This window comes from Hyla sarda, chromosome 8 (genome assembly GCF_029499605.1).
Source record: "Hyla sarda isolate aHylSar1 chromosome 8, aHylSar1.hap1, whole genome shotgun sequence".
Taxonomy (NCBI): domain Eukaryota; kingdom Metazoa; phylum Chordata; class Amphibia; order Anura; family Hylidae; genus Hyla; species Hyla sarda.
Genome location: NC_079196.1, coordinates 23,380,419 through 23,393,806, shown reverse-complemented (window position 1 = coordinate 23,393,806; position 13,388 = coordinate 23,380,419). Strand labels below are relative to the sequence as shown.

At 44.5% G+C, this 13,388-nt stretch overlaps 1 protein-coding gene and 1 long non-coding RNA gene across 8 annotated transcripts in view; one reads left to right on the top strand and one right to left on the bottom strand.

Annotated features, from left to right (window-relative positions):
• Positions 1-13,388, bottom strand: part of THSD7B (thrombospondin type 1 domain containing 7B) — a 567,277-nt gene that overhangs the window by 462,293 nt on the left and 91,596 nt on the right. The window contains exon 1 of one of the 7 annotated variants that reach the window (XM_056535828.1): positions 11,821-11,925. The exons of 5 other annotated variants lie outside the window; for them this stretch is intronic. The gene's annotated coding sequence lies outside the window, so the exon portion shown is untranslated. Of the gene's footprint in view, positions 1-8,747; positions 8,998-11,820; positions 11,926-13,388 lie in introns of those variants that run through there. One more of the 7 variants, XM_056535827.1, reaches the window with a different exon arrangement.
• On the top strand, positions 3,209-11,945 carry LOC130284903 (uncharacterized). The gene is made up of 3 exons (XR_008847184.1): positions 3,209-3,416; positions 3,609-3,781; positions 11,682-11,945. It is a non-coding gene; the product is annotated as an uncharacterized LOC130284903 (long non-coding RNA).

The window sequence follows — 13,388 nt, the reverse complement described above, 5'->3', positions numbered from 1 at the left end:
CTCTCTACCACAGTATATGTTGGAATTCCATTTTCTAAATAGGATGCCAATAAATACAGTAAAATCTCCCTTAGCAGACACCTCCAAATAGGGGACACCTCCCAATAGCGGACAGTTTTTAATTCCCCAGCAGAGTGCCATAGGACTTAATGTATTTGCACCCTCTGAATAGGGGACATTCCCAATAGCGGACGCTGATACACCTGAAAGGGGACAAAACACTCCCAATAGGGGACAAAAAACTCCCAATAGGGAACAACCAGGCTTATGTTCCAGCCCTATCTTGTACAAAGGACCGCCATCTGGGGGTACAGCTAATACCCCGGTAAGAGACCCAGACCCCCGCTGCACCCCCTGCAGAAGCCCCAGCACAGAAGCAGAAGACCGATGTTTAAACAGTGGTCTCCGGCTTCTGTACGTCCGTCGGCCACATCATTCACACATCTTCTTTCTTGATCCCACCCGTGCCACTTTATTCCCTTGTGCCAAATCATCTTCCCCTTTATTACCTTTATAATACAGTATATAATCATACTTTATTAATCATATGGGGGAGGGACAAGGGGGGATTAAACGACACTGGGAGATTCTACTGTAATATTGGTTTTTATTGTGTTTTATAGGCAATTACACTCTATAGTGAGTACAGTACAGTATTCGGTCATTTAGGAAGAATTGTGAGCCTTTTTCCTGTGGTGGTCCAGTACAGGAGTTGCACCCCTGTACCACTGCTGCCCTGTCAGGTGGACTCTATTTCAGTGACCCCTGGCACCCCCTCTCATCTATGTTCCCTAAATAGTTAATAAGCACCTATGCTATCTAATGTAATCTGTATATGTTATCTAATGTAATGTGTATACTGTATATTGTTATATGCCTTTAAATACTGTTGTCATGTGTTGTAACCAAGGAAGGTACCAATGACCATGTGACCTATAGAGTGACCTATGGGACCCCTCCAGAGTCTCCTCATATAAACCCTGGGAGGAGCTAGTTCAGTCTCCATAGTTCCTGCTTAGCTAAGATACAGAGCAATGAAGTCCAGAGAGAGTGTCTGTTGTCCTGAAGAGGCCTAAAGCCGACCACGCATCCACAACCCCACAGGTGAACGTCAAATCCTGGTAAGATACATACGGGATGAAGTCTGTCAAGTCAGTCAAGATCAGTCTGTATACAGTCAGCGTGAACCTGCAGCAAATTATCCAAATCCAGCGAGCTCTAGAGTCTCCGAAGTCACTGGTCACCTCCTTTGGCCTAACTGAGCTGTAAAGACTGTTACATCTGTCTATCTCAGTAAAGCTGCCGTTGTTCTGTAACTTGGCGTCTGAGTCATTATTTGCCCCGTGCCTAGCCCAGGATCCAGCGGCTTACCTTCGGGTGGTGCAGAGGTTAAACCACGCCCTGGCGTCACGAAAACAAGGGGTCAATGCCATCTGCCCCTAGGGTTGCAACATCTGCCCTCATTACACCCTCACTACATTCCCTATAGGGGACATCTCTCAATAGCGGACACTTTTTTTTATTCCCGAGTGTCCACTATTGGGAGATTCTACTGTACCAGGGACGTAATGTAACAAATGCAGTGTTAACCGAGCCTTAGAGCAACAAAAAACAATAAATAGTTGACAAAACAGAGTACTATTATACAGATTTACTTAGGCAGGATTCACATATGTCCGGCATGATATGGCGCAGTGAACCCAGCATAAACTTGCCGCAGCTGATGCCACAACTGATTCAAAAATTGCATCAGTTGTTTAGGATCCGACGTTCGTTAATTGTGCATACCGCATAGAGGCCGCACAGCTTCAACAGGAGAAGCAACGTACACTTCATACCCTAAGCCAGTGTTTCCCCAACCAGGGTACTTCCAGCTGTTGTAGTTCTGCAACAGCTGGAGGCACCCTGGATGGGAAACACTGACCTACTGGCTGCCGAGGATGTGATACCCTATATCCTTTCACTCAATGCTTTCTCACTTTTGGACACTGATAAAGATTTTACAGGAGGAGCAAGTACAACTTGATACCCTGAGGTCAGTGTTTCCCAACCAAGGTGCCTCCAGCTGTTTTGCAAAACTACAACTCCCACCATGCCCGGACAGCCAAAGGATGTCCAGACATGCTGGGAGTTGTAGTTTTGAAACATCTGGAGGCATTCTGGTTGGGAAACACTGCCCTAAGGTAATATTTCCCAGCAAGGGTGGCTTCAGCTGTTGCAAAACTTCAACTCCCACCATGCCCGGACAGCCTCCAGCTAAAGATTTTACAGGCGGAGCAAGAACAACTTGATACCCTAAGGTAGTATTTCTCAGCCAGGGTGCCTCCAGCTGTTGCAAAACTACAACTCCCAGCATGCCTGGACAGCCGGAGGCTGTCTGTGAGTTGTAGTTTTGCAACAGCTGGAGGCACACTGGTTAGGAAACACTTTCCGGGCATGCTGGGAGTTGGAGTTTTGCAACAGCTGGAGGCACACTGGTTGGGAAGCACTGCCCTAAGGTAGTATTTCCCAAGCATGGTGCCACCAGCTGTTGCAAAACTACAACTCCCACCATGCCCGGACAGCCTCCGGCTAAAGATTTTACAGGAGGAGCAAGAACAACTTCATACCCTAAGGTAGTATCTCCCAGCATGAGTGCCCCCAGCTGTTGCAAAACTACAACTCCCAGCATGCCCGGACAGCCGGAGGCTGTCTGGGCATGCTGTGAGTTGTAGTTTTGCAACAGCTGGAGGCACACTGGTTTGGAAACATTTTCTGGGCATGCTGGGAGTTAGAGATTTGCAACAGCTGGAAGCACACTGGTTGGGAAACACTTTCCGGGCATGCTGGGAGCTGGAGTTTTGCAAGAGCTGGAGGCACACTAGTTGGTAAACACTTTCTGGGCATGCTGGGAGTCGGAGATTTGCAACAGTTGGAGGCACACTGGTTGGGAAACACTTTCCGGGCATGCTGGGAGTTGGAGTTTTGCAAGAGCTGGAGGTACACTAGTTGGGAAACACTTTCTGGGCATAATGGGAGTTGTAGTTTTGCAACAGCTGGAGGCACACTGGTGGGGAAACACTGCTCTAAGGTCACATTCCAACATTGCAGGTGCCACGTATGTTTCAAATGCACTACATGTGAGCACGTTCCATTAGCACGTGGTACCTGCAACGTTACAATGTACCCTGCACGCTTTCAATTGCGTCCATGGAGGCCGCGCCGCACAACTTACAGGACCTGCCGCTGACGTCTCGGTGCAGATACCACAAATACCCTTGAGAGGACTAGTGAAGGCAGCGTCTCGATGGCTACAATGGTCCTGCACAATATCAGGCAGGCGGTTTTATTGCTTTAGCTGATCGGTGTGTGTAACTAATATCAGCCGCTCCCGTTGTATCGCTGCCGCGGTTATATAAGCGTCTTAAGAGTATTAGGTACATTTATTTCTTACGCTCCGCTCATGAATAATTCATACATTTAGTGCTTCTTCTTTTTCTATATTTTTTTTCTCCCAGCTCTTCAAAACGATATTAACATCGCTCGGCGAAAATTTCTGTGACTACTTTACAGCTTTTCTGTGAAGATGCTAATCCTCCGTTTTTTTATTTATTTTTTTTTTTTTTAAGCCATTAGCAATTCATCGTTTTCCCAAAGAAGATGACACAGATCACAGGCGGACTGCTCTTTACACGGCTACGTCAAACTTTGTGAGAAAGTGAAAATCTGGAGCCGTACTGCGACATTTGTTCATGGGAGATGCAGAAAAAAAAACATTCATAGGTTTCCTAGTTTCCCATAGGTAAATATGAGCGTACGGTACGGTAGTTCGAAAGATTTAACCGCATCTGTCGTATGTGCTGATTTCTGGAAGGGGCGGTGTTGTGCAAATTACATTTTGTGATTTGTTAACCCTATAGTGTGGATACAAAATCAAAAAAACAAACAAACATAAGGCCTTAAAGGGACTAAGATGTAAGATCGCGGGGGTCCCGCCGCTGGGGACCCCCGGGATCTCGGCTGCAGCACCCCCCTGTTGTGGCTTCCGGAAACGCTGGAGGCTTCGGCTCCCGACCACGGTGACGTGAGATCGTGACATCACGACTCCGCCCCCGTGTGATGTCATGCCCCGCCCCTCAATGCAAGTCTATGGGAGGGGGCGTGACAGCCATCACGCCCCCTCCCATAGACTTGCATTGAGGGGTGAAGCGTGACGTCACATGGGGCGGAGTCGTGACGTCACGATCTCCCGTCACCGTGGTCGTGAGGCGTTAGGATGAGAGCCTCCAGCACTGCCGGAAGCCGCAACAGGTGGGTGCTGCAGCCGAGATCCCGGGGGTCCCCAGCGGCGGGACCTCCCGCGATCTGACATCTTATCCCCTATCCTTTCGATAGGGGATAAGATGTCTAGGGGCGGAGTACCCCTTTAAGGCTAGGTTCACCTTATGGAATTTCCAAGTGGAAGCTCAAAGCAGACTTCCCCTCGGAGATTCCGATACAGCAGCATTCCGCTGCACAGCGCACGCTACGTAATTTCAGCGGCCAACGAATGAATGTGTTCATTCTTTTGGCGGAGTCTGGGGTCCGTAGTGTGAATGGTGCAGAAGAATCCTATTGAAAGCAATGGGAGGCTGCTGCACTCTATTTTCAACAGTTAAGCTCGGAAAATATGTAATCTGAATGCGTCAAAAGTAGCGATTACGGAGGAAATGATAAGGGCCTAAAGGGGTTTTAAGAGCAACAACATTCAGGATGATAGGTTTCTGACTGATGAAGGGCCAACCACTTGGACCCCCCACTGGCTACGAGAAATTCGAGAACGGAGGTCCCTTATTCCTTGAGTGAATGTAACCGCTGCTCTACAAACTGCTCCATCCACAGCTGAAGATAAGGGCTGTACTCCGATGTTTGTGACTGTCCTATAAGCAAGTGAATGGAGCAGCGGGTGAGTAGTGTTGAGCACGAATATTCGTAATGCGAATTTTTATCGCGAATATCGGCACTTCGCGATTTCGCAAATATTTAGAATATAGTGCTATATATTCATAATGACGAATATTAGTTTTTTTGTGTGATTTCTTTCACGTGCGAATTTTTAAGCAAATTTGTATGCGAATGCATGCGCTATGTTCGTTCACTTGTTTGTTCACTTTTTCTTCCAATGTGAAAATTCGCATGGAAGAAAAAGTGAACGAACATAGCGAATATGCGAATTTTGCGAACATAGGACGAATAATCGTCAATATATTCGTGAAATATCGCAAATTCGAATATGGCCCCTGCCTCTCATCACTACGGGTGAGCACTCAAGGGAAAGGGACCTTCATTCTCATGGTCAGGCAGGTTCCCACCAATCATAACCTTGTAATGTATTGAATAGGTGAGAAGTTATAATCTTGGGATAATCCAAGTAATCCAGTATCCAGATAAATCTTAGATCAGTGCTGGGACAGTAATTGGGCAGTTCCCTGGAGGGGGGAGGTCTGCACAGTTTCTTTTCAGCAGAAAAAATAATGGGACCAACCAGGATAGGGTCCCCTCTCTGCAAGGGCCACATAGCAACAACATGGTCCTCCTGTGATTTCATTTGGGTACCCAGCGGCTCTAGGGTTGCCACCTGGCCGGTATTTTACCGGGATAGCCGGTATTTTGGTCACCCAGATATAAAAAATACCGGAAATGCAATGGCCGGTATTTATCTGACCAATCCTCCAACTCCCGGAATGTTGCACCATATACTATGCCAGTGTTTCCCAACCATAGCGCCTCCAGCTGTTGTAAAACTACAACTCCCAGCATTCCCAGACAGCCAACGGCTGTCCGGGCATGCTGGGAGTTGTATTTTTGCAACAGCTGGAGGCACCCCTGGTTGGAAAACACTGACCTATACTATATATTACTATATAGTCCAACATGCTGGGAGTTGTAGTTTTTTTTCATTTGGGGCAGCTGCTGAGCCACAGACTGTATCAGGCCATGCTGGGAGTTGTAGTTAGTAACTCACTGCAACTCTCGAATTTGCTTAAAAAATAAAAAGCGATCGTAAAGTCACATCAAAACAAAAATGGTCCTGTTAGAAACTGCAGATCGGGGCGCAAAAAATGAGCCCTCATTCAGGCCAGTATAAGGAGAAATAAAAAAGTTTTAGGGGTCAGAGTAGGACAAAATTTCCCTCACATATATGTATAACCTGTGATGCTATGCATATTTATAATGAATTATGCAAATTAGCATGGCCGGTATTTTTATGCAAGAAAGGTGGCAACCCCAAGCGGCTCCAGCTACTTCCTATTTCCAAGACAAGTTTTTCACTAAAGTGACATCCTGCTCAGCCAATCGATAAGTGAGGTGGGACAACACTGGAGTCATGGATTGGCTGGGCGGGCCGTCATTTCAGTGAAGAACGTGTCTCAGTAGTAGCTAGAGCTGCTTGGGACTGGATGACGTCTCAGCAGGGGCCTTAGGGGAACAAGGTAGGTGAGTATGTATGTTTTATACCAAATTTTTAGTCTTGGGATAATCCCTTTAAAGGGGTTATCCAGAAAAAAACTTTTTTATATATATCAAATGGTTCCAGAAAGTTAAACAGATTTGTAAATTACTTCTATTAAAAAAAATCTTAATCCTTTCAGTACTTATGAGCTGCTGAAGTTGAGTTGTTCTTTTCTGTCTAAGTGCTCTCTGATGACACGTGTCTCGGGAACTGTCCAGAGTAGAAGCAAATCCCCATAGCAAACCTCTTCTACTCTGTGCAGTTCCCGAGACAAGCAGAGATGTCAGCAGAGAGCACTGTTGCCAGACAGAAAAGAACGACTCAACTTCAGCAGCTGATAATTATTGGAAGTATTAAGATTTTTTCAGAGAAGTAATTTACAAATCTGTTTAACTTTCTGGAGCCAGTTGATCTAAAAAAAAAAAAAAGTTTTTTCCTGGAATACCCCTTTAATAGCTCAACTTGCAAGAAATGATCGTCCCTTTTTAGTCCTTCATCATCACAGACATCTGCGACTTTACTGGCAGCACAACAGGAAGAAAAAGTTGTGCAAATAGTTAAACGTATATTTGACCCCCACTCATGTTTGTTACAAGTAGCACGCTGGTTACTTCCCACTATCTTCTTTGGAGACTGTGAACCTCATTACGGTTATTAAGAATCTTAATTACAAAAGCAGATAGAAGTATTTTAATGAACGCGGCTCTTCGGAAGATCAGAGCGAACACTTAACAGCGTTTAAAGTTGGAGGCTCTAGAGAGGGACCTGTCCCATATTTTAATTAAGCATGAAATCCTCAATACAGTAAGTACATGGCTATGTAACCCAATGGAAGAATGCCTGAGGCCAGCCAACGCTATTATGTATCCTGAGTGCACAGGAGGTATAGACAAATCCTCCCATTATTATGTAACCCAGATATTATCTCCGGAGGAAGCTTTAAAGTTTACTGTCAGCTTAAATATTCAAAATATTAAAAAATATTCCAGGTAATTCTTTCATTAGTTTGGTCTTACATCCTTTCTAACCACCCTGCTTTGCATGGAAGTTTTTTTTTTTTTTTTTTTCAAATTAAAGGGGTACTCCATCCCTAGACATCTTCTCCCTTATCCAAAGGATAGGGGATAACATGTCTGATCATAGGGGTCCCACAGCTGGGACCCCCGCAATCTCTGTGCACTCTAAACGAGCGCTGGGTGGCGGTGGCGGGGTCGTGACCAAACATTTGGAGTGGGCGGCGGGGGTCTTGACATCACAATCACGCACCTCGTGACGTCACACCATGCCCTGTCAATGCAAGTCTATGGGAGGGGCCCCCTCCCATAGACTTGCATTGAGGGGGCGTGGTGTGACGTCACGAGGGGCGTGATCGAGATGTCAAGACCCCCACCGCCCACTCCAAAAGTTCGGTACAAAGTGCTCCAAATGATGGGGCAGCGGAGCACCCCTTTAACCTCAAATGGGGCCAGTGTTTATGTAAATGTGTTCTAATGTGGGAATTTAAGGGGTAATTTCAAAGGGCAGATAAGGACGGGACCTAATATGACCCATAAATGGGCATTCATATATTGGAAAGTGTCCCATTGGTATTATTGAACTAATAGAGAGGTTGTCCCTCACTTAGGACTGGGGAAAACTGTGGCCAGCAAGTCATTCCGCTGTAGTGGCCACTGCTGGTGAAACGGAGTATAACATGGCGACATGGACGTGTATATGGCTGGGTTCACACCACGTTTTTACAATACAGTTCCCGTATCAGGTTTTTGGATGAAAAACGGATTCCTCAAAACCGTACTAAACTGTATCAAAACGTGTGTACAAATTTTAACCCGTATACGGGTATACGTATACGGTTAAAAACTGTATACGGTTTGAAAAATGATGTCCGGTTGCATCTGTTTATAAAAGAAAAAAAAAACTTATCACTCTATTATGAATAAAGTTTCACTTGATTGAAATTCAAAAAAAATAAACTGTGCAAAGTCAAAAACCGTATGACTCCCATGTTGAATATAAATATATGCGGTTTCCATACGGTTTTTCATCTGGACCAAAAACCGTGGTAAGCTGCAGTTTTGGGTACAGTAAAAAAAACAGAAAAAAACCTACAAGATACAAAATGGACACAACCGGATGCATCGTCTGGCATATGGTTTTTAATGGAGAGTCAATGCGTATGGTTTTCAATACGGTTCCCTACGGTTTTCAAATTGATAACGTATACGGGAACTGTATTGCAAAAACGTGGTGTGAACCCGGCCTTACAAGGGCTCACCAGAGTGGCAGCTGTTCTTACAGAGTTGATCTCTCTTCTGAATTCCCGAGTGAGCAACTCCTCATAATTTTCTTTGACATGATGGCAACCGCTAAGAGTCCTGCTTTGATTTTTGCTCGAATTAGGGAATGTTGATATAGTAGTGGATATATCCATAGGAAAAACCCATAGTGGAATCTGCAGGAGAAAGGTAAGGCCTTGGATTTGCGGTATAATATCTGTGGATTCGCCCAGGGTCTTGGGGGAGATTTATCAAAACCTGTCTAGAGGAAAACTTGCTGAGTTGCCCATAGCAACCAATCAGATCGCTTCTTTCATTTTTCACAGGCCCTTTCAAAAATGAAAGAAGCGATCTGATTGGTTGCTATGGGCAACTCAGCAACTTTTCCTTGGACAAGTTGCTGAGTTGCCCATAGCAACCAATCAGCTCACATTTTTCATTTTTGAAAGGGCCTGTGAAAATCGAAAGAAGCGATCTGATTGGTTGCTATGGGCAACTCAGCAAGTTTTCCTCTAGACAGGTCTTGCTAAATCTCCCCCTTGTCCACAGAATAGAAGTGGGGCTATCCTACATCCTTGAATTCTGCCCCTTGTAGTTTTCATGAATATTTTAAAGCAAATTCATGTGGAAAAAATAAAAAAAATAAAAAAAATTTTCACTTCACTTTTCAAGTTTGCAGTTTCTCCCTTATGCCAGTTTCAATTTATTATATTGTTTCCCAATGTTTGATACAATACACATTTTTTTGTATTGTGGATTTTTACGCCACCCACTGAGTAGAGTTGCGCAACAATTTAGAAAAAAATTAAAATCAACCGGGGCCAGAAACTTATACAGATATGTAAATGACTTCTATTTAAAAATCTTTAGCCTCTCGATACTTATCAGCTGCTCCAAGGAACAAAGGAGATATTTTTCTAGACAAATTACTTTAATTGGTACTCCGCTGCTCAGCGTTTGGAACAAACTGTTCCGAACGCTGGAACCGGCGCCAGGAGCTTGTGACATCATAGCCCCGCCCCCTCATGGCATCACACCCCGCCCCCTCAATGCAAGTCTATGGGAGGGGGCGTGACAACTGTCACGCCCCCTCCCATAGACTTGCATTGAGGGGGCGGGATATGACATCATGAGGGGGTGGAGCTATGACATCATGTGCTCCTGGCGCCGGCTCCAGCGTTCAGAACAGTTTGTTCCAAATGCTGAGCAGCGGAGTACCCTTTTAAAATCCAATTTTTCTTTGTTGCAGAAACGTAATAAAATACAAGCAAGGCATCTTGTGAGTATGAGTTAGACTGACGTGTTTCTAGCACACCATGTGCTCTTAGTCATAGTCTGAATACAAGCGTATATAGAAGGTATTTAAAACCAGTTCAGCTCATTGGATCGGTCACAACTGGCTTTCATTCACCTTTCAAATACACTTTTATTCAGACTATGACTAAGAGCACATGGTGTGCTAGAAACACGTCAGTCTGACTCATGACATACTCACAAGATGCCTTGCTTGTATTTTATTATGTTTTTTTATAAAATGGTTGGATTTTAAGGAACATTTCTTTGCTCTTGTGTCGTTTCAATTGAGTTCTGGTCTCGTCAAGATACAATAGTTTCTACATACAATGGCCACCCTGGAACCAATTAATATTGTAATTTTAGGGACCACAGTATCACCATGAAGTCTCTGCTACAGGAGGGAAGTGTTGACAGAAGAAAGAGATTCTAAAGCTTTGTTGGCACAGCGAAATCCGGTGGGAAAATTCAGCTCAGAAATTCAGTCGCAGCAATGTTCCATTGTTTTGCAAACAGCAGAATATCAATGGTGAAAAAATCTGCCGTGGAAATTTCGATTTTGGAATCCGTAGAAAGAATTGACATGTCAATAGTGTTAGGCACGAATATTCGCATAAATTTTTTTTATCACGAATGTCGCAAATTCGCGAATATTGCGAATATTTTCGCTATATATTTGAAATTGCGAATATTAGCTTTTTTTCCACATATGCGCATATTCCTTCTTTTCACTTCTTGGCCAATTAGAATGATGCAAATACACTTGTTAGAGGTTATCAATAGAGATGAGCGAACTTACAGTAAATTCGATTTGTCACGAACTTCTTGGCTCGGCAGTTGAAGACTTATCCTGCATAAATTAGTTCAGCCTTCAGGTGCTCCGGTGGGCTGGAAAAGGTGGACACAGTCCTAGGAAAGAGTCTCTTAGGACTGTATCCACCTTTTCCAGCCCACCGGAGCACCGGAAAGCTGAACTAATATTATGCAGGAAAAGTCATCAACTGCCGAGCAGAGAAGTTCGTGACGAATTGAATTTACTGTAAGTTCGCTCATCTCTAGTTATCAACAACATTCCTAGTAACCGATAGTAAGGTTGCCCACCCCCTAACTGTTTTCTTCCTCGAATACGCGAATATTCACATATGCGAATATAATGAATACGCGAAACTCGCGAATATAGGACGAATATTCGTCTATATACATTCGCGAAATATTGCAAAATCGAAAATGGGCAATGCCGCTCATCACTACATGTCAATTCTTTCTGTGGAATTCGCTAGGGAATGCATTGCCGTCTATGCAGACAGCACATTTCCGAGCGGTCCTAGACACAGCATGTTCGCCAGCGCACGCTGACTGCGGAATGTCCGCCTGGAAATTTTCCGGGCGGACATTCTGCCATGTGAACATGGCCCAATTCAGATCTTAGTGAGTCTCTTTTCACAGGACATTCACCAAAACATCACTATAAATTGCACATAAGATGCATCAAGATCAATAATGCATAAGATCAGCATTGGTCGCAGATCCCCGCAGGGTCTCTGGCTTGAAAAAAACACCATTTCTTTCTTTAACCGCTGAACTGAATCATTTCCAAGTTTAAGTATCATTGAATCGCAATCATTTTTTTCTGTTTTCAGAATAGGCGACTTACAAAGGAATCACCGACTAAATGGCGAGCCTACAAGACGACTATTATTCCGAGCGTTGGGTCGCAGCATGCTGCAAAGAGAAGGAGCTGAATGAATTTCTATAGAGGCTCCAAAGTTTCAGACTCACCTGGAAATCAATTTTTCGAGGGGCTAACAAACAGGATAATTTCTAGGCTTCGTGTCAAGAGCATAAAGAACCCAGCATGCCTCCCAACAAACCCACAAAAGACAGCATAAACAGTATGAAAAGAAAAAACTCTGCTTAAAGGGGTACTCCGCTGCTCAGCGTTTGGAACAAAATGTTCTGAACGCTTAGAGCCGGCACCGGGAGCTCGTGACGTCATAGCTCCGCCCATCATGCCCTCACGCCCCGCCCCCTCAATGCAAGTCTATGGGAGGGGGCGTGACAGCCGTCACGCCCCCTCCCATAGACTTGCATTGAGGGGGCAGGGCGTGATGTCATGAGATGGGCGGGGTTATGACGTCACAAGCTCCCGACGCCGGCTCTAAGCGTTCAGAACATTTTGTTCCAAACGCTGAGCAGCGGAGTACCCCTTTAAAAAAATGTGAAATTCTTCAGTCTATACACAACTAGTCCCTAAAGGAAGTCAGGGATCACTTTCTACGAAAAATTACTAAAGCCCGGGGCAAAGGAAGCCCAGGGAACAAGATCCCTATAACAGGGAGACTTCCCTAAAACGTAACTTTTAATGGTGCTCTAGTAAAATAATTTGTGACCAAAATGTTAAAATCCCATGTCAGGGTCCACTATGTTCTGATAACTGTGAGTAAATTCACTAGTATAATTGTATAGGGAACTGCAGTTTCCCTTTATCTGAGTGGGCCGAGACAGATTTAAAACACTATCATTTGCCCCCCTCTACTAGTTTCGGCGCTACTGCACCGTCCTCAGGAGGAACAATGGGCAAACGTGTTTGTTCCTCCTGAGGACGGTGCAGTAGCGCCGAAACTAGTAGAGGGGGGCAAATGATAGTGTTTTAAATCTGTCTCGGCCCACTCAGATAAAGGGAAACTGCAGTTCCCTACACAATTATACTAGTGAATTTACTCACAGTTATCAGAACATAGTGGACCCTGACATGGGATTTTAACTTTTTGGTCACAAATATTTTATCAGAGCACCATTAAAAGTTACGTTTTAGGGAAGTCTCCCTGTTATAGGGATCTTGTGCCCTGGGCTTCCTTTGCCCCGGGCTTTAGTAATTTTTCAAATTCTTCAGTCGGCACACTTTCCACCCCCGATACCAAAAAAACTCTGCTCCGGAGACACAAGGGCCCAGATTTATCAAACTGTGTGAGAGATAACGTGGAGAGATTTTTTCACAGCAACCAATCACAGCTCAGCTAACAAGCTGAGGTAAAGTGAAAGCAGAGCTGTGATTGGTTGCTGTGGGAAAATCCCTCCACTTTTTCTCTCACACAGTTTGATAAATCTGGGCCAAGGTGTCCATGTCCAACAATTGTCCTTGTGCAAAACTGGAGCGCATCGTGTTTTACTTTTTTTTCCATGTAAACCCTTTTGAAAATATTGTGGGACTTCCATGCCCCTTTTTACCAGGTTTCACAACAAATATTTGTAGAAAGTAGAAATAGAAATTTGTAGAAATATCACAGGAAGTCACTAAAAAAAAGCATCCCTTACTCTAGAGACCTCAGCGGGGGAGATTTATCGAA